The sequence below is a fragment of the Hoplias malabaricus genome, chromosome 16 (genome assembly GCF_029633855.1).
Source record: "Hoplias malabaricus isolate fHopMal1 chromosome 16, fHopMal1.hap1, whole genome shotgun sequence".
Taxonomy (NCBI): domain Eukaryota; kingdom Metazoa; phylum Chordata; class Actinopteri; order Characiformes; family Erythrinidae; genus Hoplias; species Hoplias malabaricus.
In genome coordinates, this window is record NC_089815.1 from 30175341 (window position 1) to 30185405 (window position 10065).

Below are 10065 nucleotides of genomic sequence, written 5' to 3' on the forward strand. Positions count from 1 at the left end.
AGAGAGAGAGAGAGAGAGAGAGAGAAGAGGAGAAGGAAGAGAGAGAGTAGGAGGAGGAGAAGGAAGAGAGAGAGAGAGAGGAGAAGGAAGAGAGAGAGAGAGAGAGAGAGGAGAAGGAAGAGAGAGAGAGAGAGAGAGAGAGAGGAGAAGGAAGAGAGAGAGAGAGAGAGAGGAGAAGGAAGAGAGAGAGAGAGAGAGAGGAGAAGGAAGAGAGAGAGAGAGAGAGAGAGAGAGGAGAAGGAAGAGAGAGAGAGAGACAGGAGGAGAAGGAAGAGAGAGAGGGACAAGGGGAGAAGGAAGAGAGAGAGAGAGAGAGAGAGAGGAGGAGAAGGAAGAGAGTGAGAGACAAGAGTAGAAGGAAGAGAGAGAGAGAGAGCAGAGGAAAAGGAAGAGAGAGAGAGAGAGAGAGAGAGAGAAGAGGAGAAGGAAGAGAGAGAGAAGAGAAGAAGGAAGAGAGTGAGAGAGAGAGAAGAGGTGGAAGAGAGAGAGAGAGAGAGAGAGAGAGAGGAGAAGGAAGAGAGAAAGATAGAAAGATAGAGAGAGACAGGAGGAGGAGGAGGAGAGAGAGGGACAAGAGGAGAAGGAAGAGAGAGAGAGAGAGAGAGAAGAGTAGAAGGAAGAGAGAGAGAGAAGAGGAAAAGGAAGAGAGTGAGAGAGAGAGAAGAAATGAAAAGAGAAGAAACAGAAAGAGAGAGAGAGAAATACAATCAAAGGTGGTGGGAAGCAGATCTTCAGGAAAGCTATTAAGTCGTTGGGAATCACATTAAGACCCGCGTTCTTGCAGCTTTCCGAGGTTCGGAGCCGTTTATCGAGGCCTGGAGCAAACATTTCAGATGCAAATGAAATCCACTCCATTTCAGAGCATTTGTTCTCCGTCTGCTGTTCGTTTAATTCACATTCCTGGAACTCCAGCTTCTCCTTTACAGCTGCTTCTTTAAAGCAAGGAGTGTGATACAACCAGCAGCACACACACACACACACTCTGTGTAGCCCCTTTGCCCCTGTTCTTCAGCGCTCAGGACCCCCACAAAGCACAGGACTAGAGGACACACACTGTGCAGCGACAGATGAGCTACTGTCTCTGACTCTACATCTACAAGGTGGACCAACGAGGGAGGAGTGTCTCACAGAGTGGACAGAGAGTGGACACAGGGTTTAAAAACTCCAGCAGCACTGCTGTGTCTGATCCACTCTACACCAGCACAACACACAGTGAGTGAGGCTTATAAACGATGCTGCACTTCTGACTGTTGATTGCATTTCTGTAATTTCCATGGATGAGGATGCAGTCGTTGTGTCTCGGGGCTGTGTGCGAATCCCACTTAAAGGATCATGAGATAAACATGAGGAGTTAAGAGCTCTGACCTTTGTGTTAAAGATGTACTCAACCTTTAAACACACAGGTCCATGATAAGAGTTCGGAAATGACCCTCTATTAAAATGACTGTAAAAACAGGGCCAGCTTTAAGGACGACTGGACAAACACATTAAGAAACTTATTATCAAACACATGTTTGAGCCTCATACACAATTACATTAGACTCTGGCTCAGGTCTGACTCAAATCTCCTGTTTTGACCACGCACTCACCTCATGGAACGATGGCACTGGAGCCACATCGGAGCCATGTGTCACCAGAGGTTTGGGCCAGGATTTGTTTAGGGACATGTGGCTGAAGAAGGGTTTATAATATCTCTCCACAAAGTGGCCCATATCTGCACACTGGGGAGGACCAGGTCTGACATACAGCTCTGAAATAAGCACTTATCACCATGGTGATAGCACAGGAACTTGTGGTATTTCTCTAAATATTAAATGTTAGGAACCTTGTAGTGTGTAAGTGATAATTCAGTAGCTACAGCTTTAGCTCAGTGTGTAATATTAGAGTTATTACTTCCAACACAAAGCAGTAGTTCAGCTGAAATTCATTCATTCATTCATTATCTGTGGTGTGTTCTCCCTGTGTCTGCGTGGGTTTCCTCCGGGTGACTGTCTGTGAGGAGTGTGGTGTGTTCTCCCTGTGTCTGCGTGGGTTTCCTCCGGGTGACTGTCTGTGAGGAGTGTGGTGTGTTCTCTCTGTGTCTGCGAGGGTTTCCTCCGGGTGACTGTCTGTGAGGAGTGTGGTGTGTTCTCCCTGTGTCTGTGTGGGTTTCCTCCGGGTGACTGTCTGTGAGGAGTGTGGTGGTGTGTTCTCCCTGTGTCTGCGTGGGTTTCCTCCGGGTGACTGTCTGTGAGGAGTGTGGTGGTGTGTTCTCCCTGTGTCTGCGTGGGTTTCCTTCGGGTGACTGTCTGTGAGGAGTGTGGTGTGTTCTCCCTGTGTCTGTGTGGGTTTCCTCCGGGTGACTGTCTGTGAGGAGTGTGGTGTGTTCTCTCTGTGTCTGTGTGGGTTTCCTCCGGGTGACTGTCTGTAAGGAGTGTGGTGTGTTCTCCCTGTGTCTGCGTGGGTTTCCTCCGGGTGACTGTCTGTGAGGAGTGTGGTGTGTTCTCCCTGTGTCTGTGTGGGTTTCCTCCGGGTGATTGTCTGTGAGGAGTGTGGAGTGTTCTCCCTGTGTCTGTGTGGGTTTCCTCCGGGTGACTGTCTGTGAGGAGTGTGGTGTGTTCTCTCTGTGTCTGTGTGGGTTTCCTCCGGGTGACTGTCTGTGAGGAGTGTGGTGTGTTCTCCCCACAGCATTTGACTCCAACCACACACTTGCTTGGGGCAGAAAAACCTGCCTTTTTTAAGTGACACACCCCAAAGCAGCCAGCAGATGGCGAAGAAAGCTTTTCATTCGCCACAGTGTGAAGGCAATGTAAGAGATGGAGATATTGTTGCTGATGTAGTATGTAAACAAAGCACTTGTAAAGAAGCAGTTGTAAATTAAAGCCCATGTAACCATGAAAAAGTCATCTGAGAACATATTTTCTCAGTTTTTCTGGTGTCATCCATCCGAGACATCCTATACAGCCTCAGCAGTTTAGCCCCGCCCCCTCACACTGAGGTTACAAAGGGTGTTTCTAAGCTCCAGCTCACTGTAAATCTCCAAACAGAATGTGGGACTGAAGCACAAGGAAACAGAAGAGTGGAACGAGAATATTTTTAATTTCTCTTTTGTTTCTCCTTCGTGAAGAGAGTGTTTTACTGCTGTGAAACTTTCTGACAGGAGAACAGGAGCCAGCTGCCTTCCTCTGAAGGGTTCTTGGTCCAGGTTCAACCCTCAGAACAGTTTATTAATGCACCTCCAGGGAAATAACCTGCCAGATCTGTGTAATTACTGAAGATAAATATAAAAATAACAGGGGCAGCCCCCTCCTGTCAGCCTCCACCTGACATTAATCTCAGCACACAGCGCTAGCATTAGCATTTCAGCTAAAAACAGTGATGATGCTGCTGTTGTTCACAGGGGGTGCAGTAATCTTGACCTGGAGCACATGCCACGCGTGGACTAGAGGGGTGCAAATCTCCTGAGCATTGGTTGGTGAAGCAGTGGAGTGGGCGAGAGAGAGAGAGAGAGAGAGAGAGAGAGAGAGAGAGAGAGCTATATCCCATGTCTTTGGAACAACTTGGAGTGTTGTTTATGGTCCGTAACTAATCCATCATCAGTTTCTGTTCAGTCGCTACTGAATACCTTCAGATCCTCACAGAAATGTTCCAACTATGAGCTGTTAAGTTTTTCCAGAAAAGCAGAGAGTGTCTGTGCTGTACAGAGGAACACACTTGTGATCCGTACTGTTCCTGGAGGATGGACTGAGGATCGAGGTCAAAAGAAAAACATTGGTATGAAGGTGTGACCTGCTTCGAGTGTTTGAGAGTTTATTGCCAGTTTTGGGTGAAAAGCAGAGGAGTGTGTGGAGCATTTGTTTGTTCCAGAGGTGTGTGTGTGTGTGTGTGTTTGTGGGACGTTTTCTCTGTGTTTCAGAGCAGCAGGGGGAAGCTGACGGCTCCTTTCACTCCCTTTTGGCTGAAGCCACTCTTTCTCCTCCTTTCTGCTGCAGTGATTGATCTCTGCTGGTGATTGGTCACGGCCTGGACCACAGGGAGGTGAAGATTTAAAAAAGTACGAACAAAACGTCTGCGTTCTCTCTGGGAAAGTGAACGAGGGGCTGAGTCAGCCAGCAGTTAGCCAACGCAGCTAAAGAAAAGAAAGACTGCATATTAAATTTGACCGGTTTCCCGCCTTAAATTAAACACTGTACATTAGACGAGGCCCGATTAGTGTCCGGACTTTGCTTTTCTAGTTTTACACTGAAGCCACAGGGCTCATGGAGCTAACAAGGAACAGAAAAATACGCTCCCACAGCTGGCATCACACACTCGCCTACAACTCTCCAGAGCCAGGGTGGACAGAGGGTCGAATTAAGGCCAGAGAGGCAGTTCCCACTTCTCCATCGGGCACAGTGCCAGGACGGACTCTTAATAGACCTTCTTTTTAGAGTAAACTTGATAAACATTTCACTTTGGACTGGATTTATATTTTGTCAGTGTCATGTGATAAAGAAGTAAGTACAATTTATTTATAGAGCGCATTTCACATGAAGCTTCCAAATGAAGTGAGATACAAATTTCAACAAACATACAACGTGATTACAACAGAAGCAGCATGTGCTGCTCTGCAGTCGGTTTGCTCTGGAAACCGCTCTAATGTGTTTACGAAGCCCCAGTGTCTGTAAATGGGTAAAAAAACAAAGTGTCTGGGTCCGGTGCTAGGCTTTCTCTCTCTCTGCTCACGGCAGAGAAACGCCATCTGGAGGTTTTTAGACAACGGAGAGACTCCAAACGCTGAAAAGCACCAACCGAGATGAGGATATGGCTCTATTCCTGCTCCATAGGGGGGTAACACTGACTTATTTTTGCTGTTACAGTTATATTACTTAAGGTGGAACTGACTCTAAATTCAGGAGAGCGCTAACTGCATGAAAGTAAACACAGAGGGAAAGTGCTACAAAACTAAACAGCTCGAGTTACACATGAGTTTCTGTGGGAATTCAAACAGTGAATAAACACTTACAGACACCAACAAGATACAGTGGTTTTCTTCACTTTTAAACGAGGCAGAGCTTCTGAACATAAACAAACAAGAGAACAGTGTTTCCCCACAGTCGTAGACGTTTTAAAGACAGCGTATGTGCAGAGCAACTCCATGAAATATGATGGTGCTTCCCCGTGTAAAGCACTGTTTTCATTCTCGCTTTGATGATAAAATGAGAGAGGGTGAGGAATTGTGGAGAGGGATAATGGATTAATGGATGTGAAGATAAGGGGGGTATTGTTTTTATCCATGGCTCTGCTGGGTGTCTGTTGGCCTTTGAGGAGAGTGTTAAATATGATTCAGAAAGAAAGAGTGGTGACGGAGGCAGCTTTTGTCTGAGTATGATACACGTATCGAACTGAGTCTGGAAAGGTCAGTGCTCCGACCGGACAGAACAGAGATAAATAAATAAAAATAACCCCCTGCGTCTGTCTCTGTGTGTTTCCCTCTCTGTCTCCACACGTCTCCGCTGAGATCCCAGTGCTCACGTCACGAGAGAGAGAGAGATCAAAACACGTTCCATCACTTAACGTCTCATTTCTATCTCTATATAAAGTTAGTTTCAACCTCACAGTGCAATCAGCCAATCATCATTCAGTGTCCGTATGACTCCGCCCTTTTTTGTCTGCGTCTTAGCAACCACAAACAGACATTAATAAAGGTACCAGTCACACCCATTCATTTGTTAAGCAGGCCTCATGCCCATATAAGGAGATCTGGGTCTGTGTTTCAGTTACAGCACTGTATTGAAACCATTGGTGAGGCGAGAGGGAAGGGGTTGATCCCCTACCCTCCTCCACAAGTTACACAGTGCAGTTTCTTCAGTGCTAAGCCCAGTGTAGCAGTGACAGAGGCACTATTCTCCCTATTACAGACCAATGAAGTGTCACAAGGATTTTGAAGCTGTAATTTGAAGGTAAAAATATTATGTAGTGTTCCTTTAAGGTCAATATAAATAATGCTACGTTTTATCTATCTTTATTAAAATCCAATTCCAAACTGGTTTTATTCCATCCTGAACAGACTGCTGCCGTTAAGATAAAAAAACAAGATATAAATATAACATCATGCCTCTGTCTCTCTGCGTTTCTCTCTCTGTCTCAGCACATCTCCGCTGAGCTCATCCACGTGCCAGCACTCACCTCATGAGCTCAGGGATGTCTCGATAAAGTCGTATGTAAAATGTGTGTCTTGCTGAAATACAATAAGCTGAATGACTTCGTTAAATTAAATATAACTAAAGCTACAGGTGTGTGTTTGTGTCTCAGGGTGATCACTGAAGGTGTGGGAGGGTTTATTATGAAGAGTTCAATCAGATCCTACAGTATATTTTGGTGAGAATAATCCAGAGAACAGTCCTGTACTTCCTCTCATCATATCCTCTCACCACGGCGTTATTCACAGCTCTAGGTGCTCGTGCTGAAAAATCAGAGGAAGGACTAAGTGGATCTGAAGGATCTGGCAACCCGGCCTCTGGCAGCACTCCTTGAGTGTGAGTTGAAGAAGAAGAAGGAGGAAAGAGGAATGACAAGGAAGATGAATGCCACTCTGAGGACGTAGAGGAGGGTAATTTTAGCGTGGGATGCCGATCTGAATGTAGATCATTTCCACTCACGACGAGAGGAAGGCGTGACTAACACGATTAAAGCCCAAGCTCCAAACATTCAATCTGGCATCTGATACGGCGCGGATATGCCCACGTTTCAGACCCCAGCTACACACGGGCCACGATATCTTTAGCCGAAATAACGTAAAAACATCACGAACCAATCGGCGGCGTGTCTCCGAGCGGCCCCTGGACGAGGGAAGTGAGGACGAGTGTGAAAGAGCAGAATGAGGTCATGTGTAATGTCTAAATGGCTGTTTCTTTTTCCTTTCTCTCTTTCTCTCTGTCTCCCAGGCCCTGCGTCTCCGGAAAGGGCTCAGTGTGTAAACCTCAGCGGGAGCAGGAAGCAAGGACCCGGCCGCTGCCCAGTTCCACAGCTTCAGAAGAAAAGGCTCTTCAGAGTCAAGCCACCAACAGGGACGTGTTCAGAAACAAAACACAGCCCGAGGGAGGAGGGAGGACAAAGCCAGGCCGAGTCCAGGTGACCTCTTGACCTCTGGATGAATTCACGGTGGACAACACAGTGCTTCCCTCCCAAACCCAGTCACTCTCTGAGCTAGAACTCATCCCTTTAATCACTACTCCCTACATTTCAACATTATACACAGCACTATAGACCTGTAAAGTCAGGGGCACTCCCATATAAGGAGGTGTGGGTGTGGCTGGATACCCATATAGGGAGTTGTGGGCGTGGCTGTGTCCCAACGAGATGTACTTCACCACACCGGCTTTACCCAGAATCCACTGCATTACAACAACATTAAGGAGCCAGTATATAACTCCCATAATGCCCCACACACCAGTGCAGGGTCTGCAACTCCATATAAGGGCATGAAGCCACGCCCATACCTTCTTATATGAGCAGCAAGCCACACACACACACACACACACACACAAAACCCAGAAAAACACAACACCTGAATCTGACTAGCTCTTCAATAAAATCTGTCATTTTAACAGTGTGTGTGCGTGTGTGTGTGTGTGTAAAACATAAGCCCCACCCACTTTACTCTGATTGGCTGCAGGCAGATGCCTAATACTGATGACTGTCAGTGTCTTGTCTGAAGGTAAATTAGAGTCAGACGCTTCTTTGGAATGAAGCCGATGTGAAATAAAATTGTCTGATTGGTTGCCTTCAAAAACCCAGCCTCTTAAAAACTGTAATGAAAATAAACTGATTTAAGATTCACGTCACAGACGCACTGGATGTTCTGGAAAAAAGCGAATGTTTCTGTTGTACAGGTCAATGTCCACGTTGAGATTCCCCCTGTGCCTGAGCAGGACGTTTAAAGCCCTACGTAAGAAGTGACATTGAGAGCGTAGAGCACCGAGCTGAACTCAGAGACGCTCGGGACACGAGGACGCAGCACTAACGACCCATTCAGCTCCGCAGCCTGCATTAACGCTAATCACAGCCTTCTATTAGCACGCCGTGACTCAGGGGTGGACAAGACCCAGCAGAAAGATGGAGAAAGGACATTAATCCCCTCAGTTTTTCCCTTTTTCTTTTCCCAAGATGGCAGTGCCACTGCTGGAGCCCCCTCAGAGGGTCTGCACTCACACCAAAGACCAATAAATCTCAGAGTAAAGAGCACAAGTAACTACCAGTGAACTGCAATAACTCAGGTTTAATACGTAGAGGTGGAGCAGTAATAGTCGTTTGAGTAAAGCTTGTGGGGAGGGGTGTGAGGAGGCATTGCAAAGGAATCTAACTTCAAAGAAGTGGACCAGTGGGGTTGCCGTACAAACTGATGTCAGCAACTCTGCAGCTGCCTTCTCCTGCATTTAATTATTAATTTATTTTTTGTGTAACGGATAAATCATTCATTCATTGTCTGTAGCCCTTATCCAGTTCAGGGCGGAGGTGGGTAGGAACACACCCTGGAGGGGGCGCCAGTCCTTCACAGGGTGACACACACTCACACATTCACTCAAAACACTCACACCTACGGACACTTTTGAATCTCCAATCCACCTACCAACGTGTGTTTTTGGAGCGTGGGAGGAAACCGGAGCACCCGGAGGAAACCCACGCAGACACAGAGAAAACACATCACACTCCTCACAGACAGTCACCCGGAGGAAACCCACGCAGACACAGAGAGAACACACCACACTCCTCACAGACAGTCACCCGGAGGATACCCACGCAGACACAGAGAGAACACACCACACTCCTCACAGACAGTCACCCGGAGGAAACCCACGCAGACACAGAGAGAACACACCACACTCCTCACAGACAGTCACCCGGAGGAAACCCACGCAGACCTAGAGAGAACACACCACACTCCTCACAGACAGTCACCCGGAGCGGGACTCGAACCCACAACCTCCAGGACCCTTAAAACTAAATGTATGTTAACGCAGTGAGGTTTGTTTTCACAGTGTTTAACAGCAGCCAAAAAACAAGAAACCCATCCTGAACCTGTGAGAAACCCCAGGCAGTGGAATCTCCTCAGATTCTGGCGCTTTACCTGCTGAGCTTTTACAGCCAGAGTCCCATGTAAAGAAAAGGCCAGAACCTACAATCCCTCTATTTTTAGGAATCCAAATTACACTGGGATCGAAAAACCTGTGGTAAAAAATAGCTCAGTAAAGGGGTGGTTTAATACCTGCGGGGCTCGTGTGTGGTCTCTGTCTCATTATTAAAGGCTGATTTTCCACTCCAGCGCTGGAAAGTCGGCACATGGAGCGGCTGCAGGAGATCCTGATGATCATTATGGAGGGCCAGGGGGTTTTGTTTTGGGAAAAGCCCTGGAGAAAGTCCTCCGCTGCTAAAGAGAGCACACTGAACTCGCCAGGAACGCCAGCCAGCTCTGAGTTTACTGCTGGGAGAGTATGTGCTGATTCTACGCTCGATTCTAGCCCTGATCCTGAGTGCAGCTGAGTCTGCGCAGTGCTGCTGTGGTCTGCAGATGTGTGGTCAGTCAGAGTGGACAGCTGGAGGGAGAGTTGTCTTGTGTGAGGGACACAGACTCCCAATTAATCATAATGTTAGTGCTACAGTGGTGTACCTTTACAGTTACAGCTGCTTAAATTAATCAGTACACTCTTAAAAATGATGGTTCTACAGGTGTCCTTTTGTAAAAAAAAAACAGTTCTGTAGAGAACCATGAACACTTTAATGAAATGCATTGTGAAAGTCTTTATTATATTCATGGAAAATGTACTAAAGGGTTCTATACGGCATCAAGAAAGGTACCACACTCCCCACATACACTCACCCAGAGGAAACCCACGCAGACACAGGGAGAACACACCACACTCCTCACAGACAGTCACCCGGAGGAAACCCACGCAGACACAGGGAGAACACACCACACTCCTCACAGACAGTCACCCGGAGGAAACCCACGCAGACACAGAGAGAACACACCACACTCCTCACAGACAGTCACCCGGAGGAAACCCACGCAGACACAGAGAGAACACACCACACTCCTCACAGACA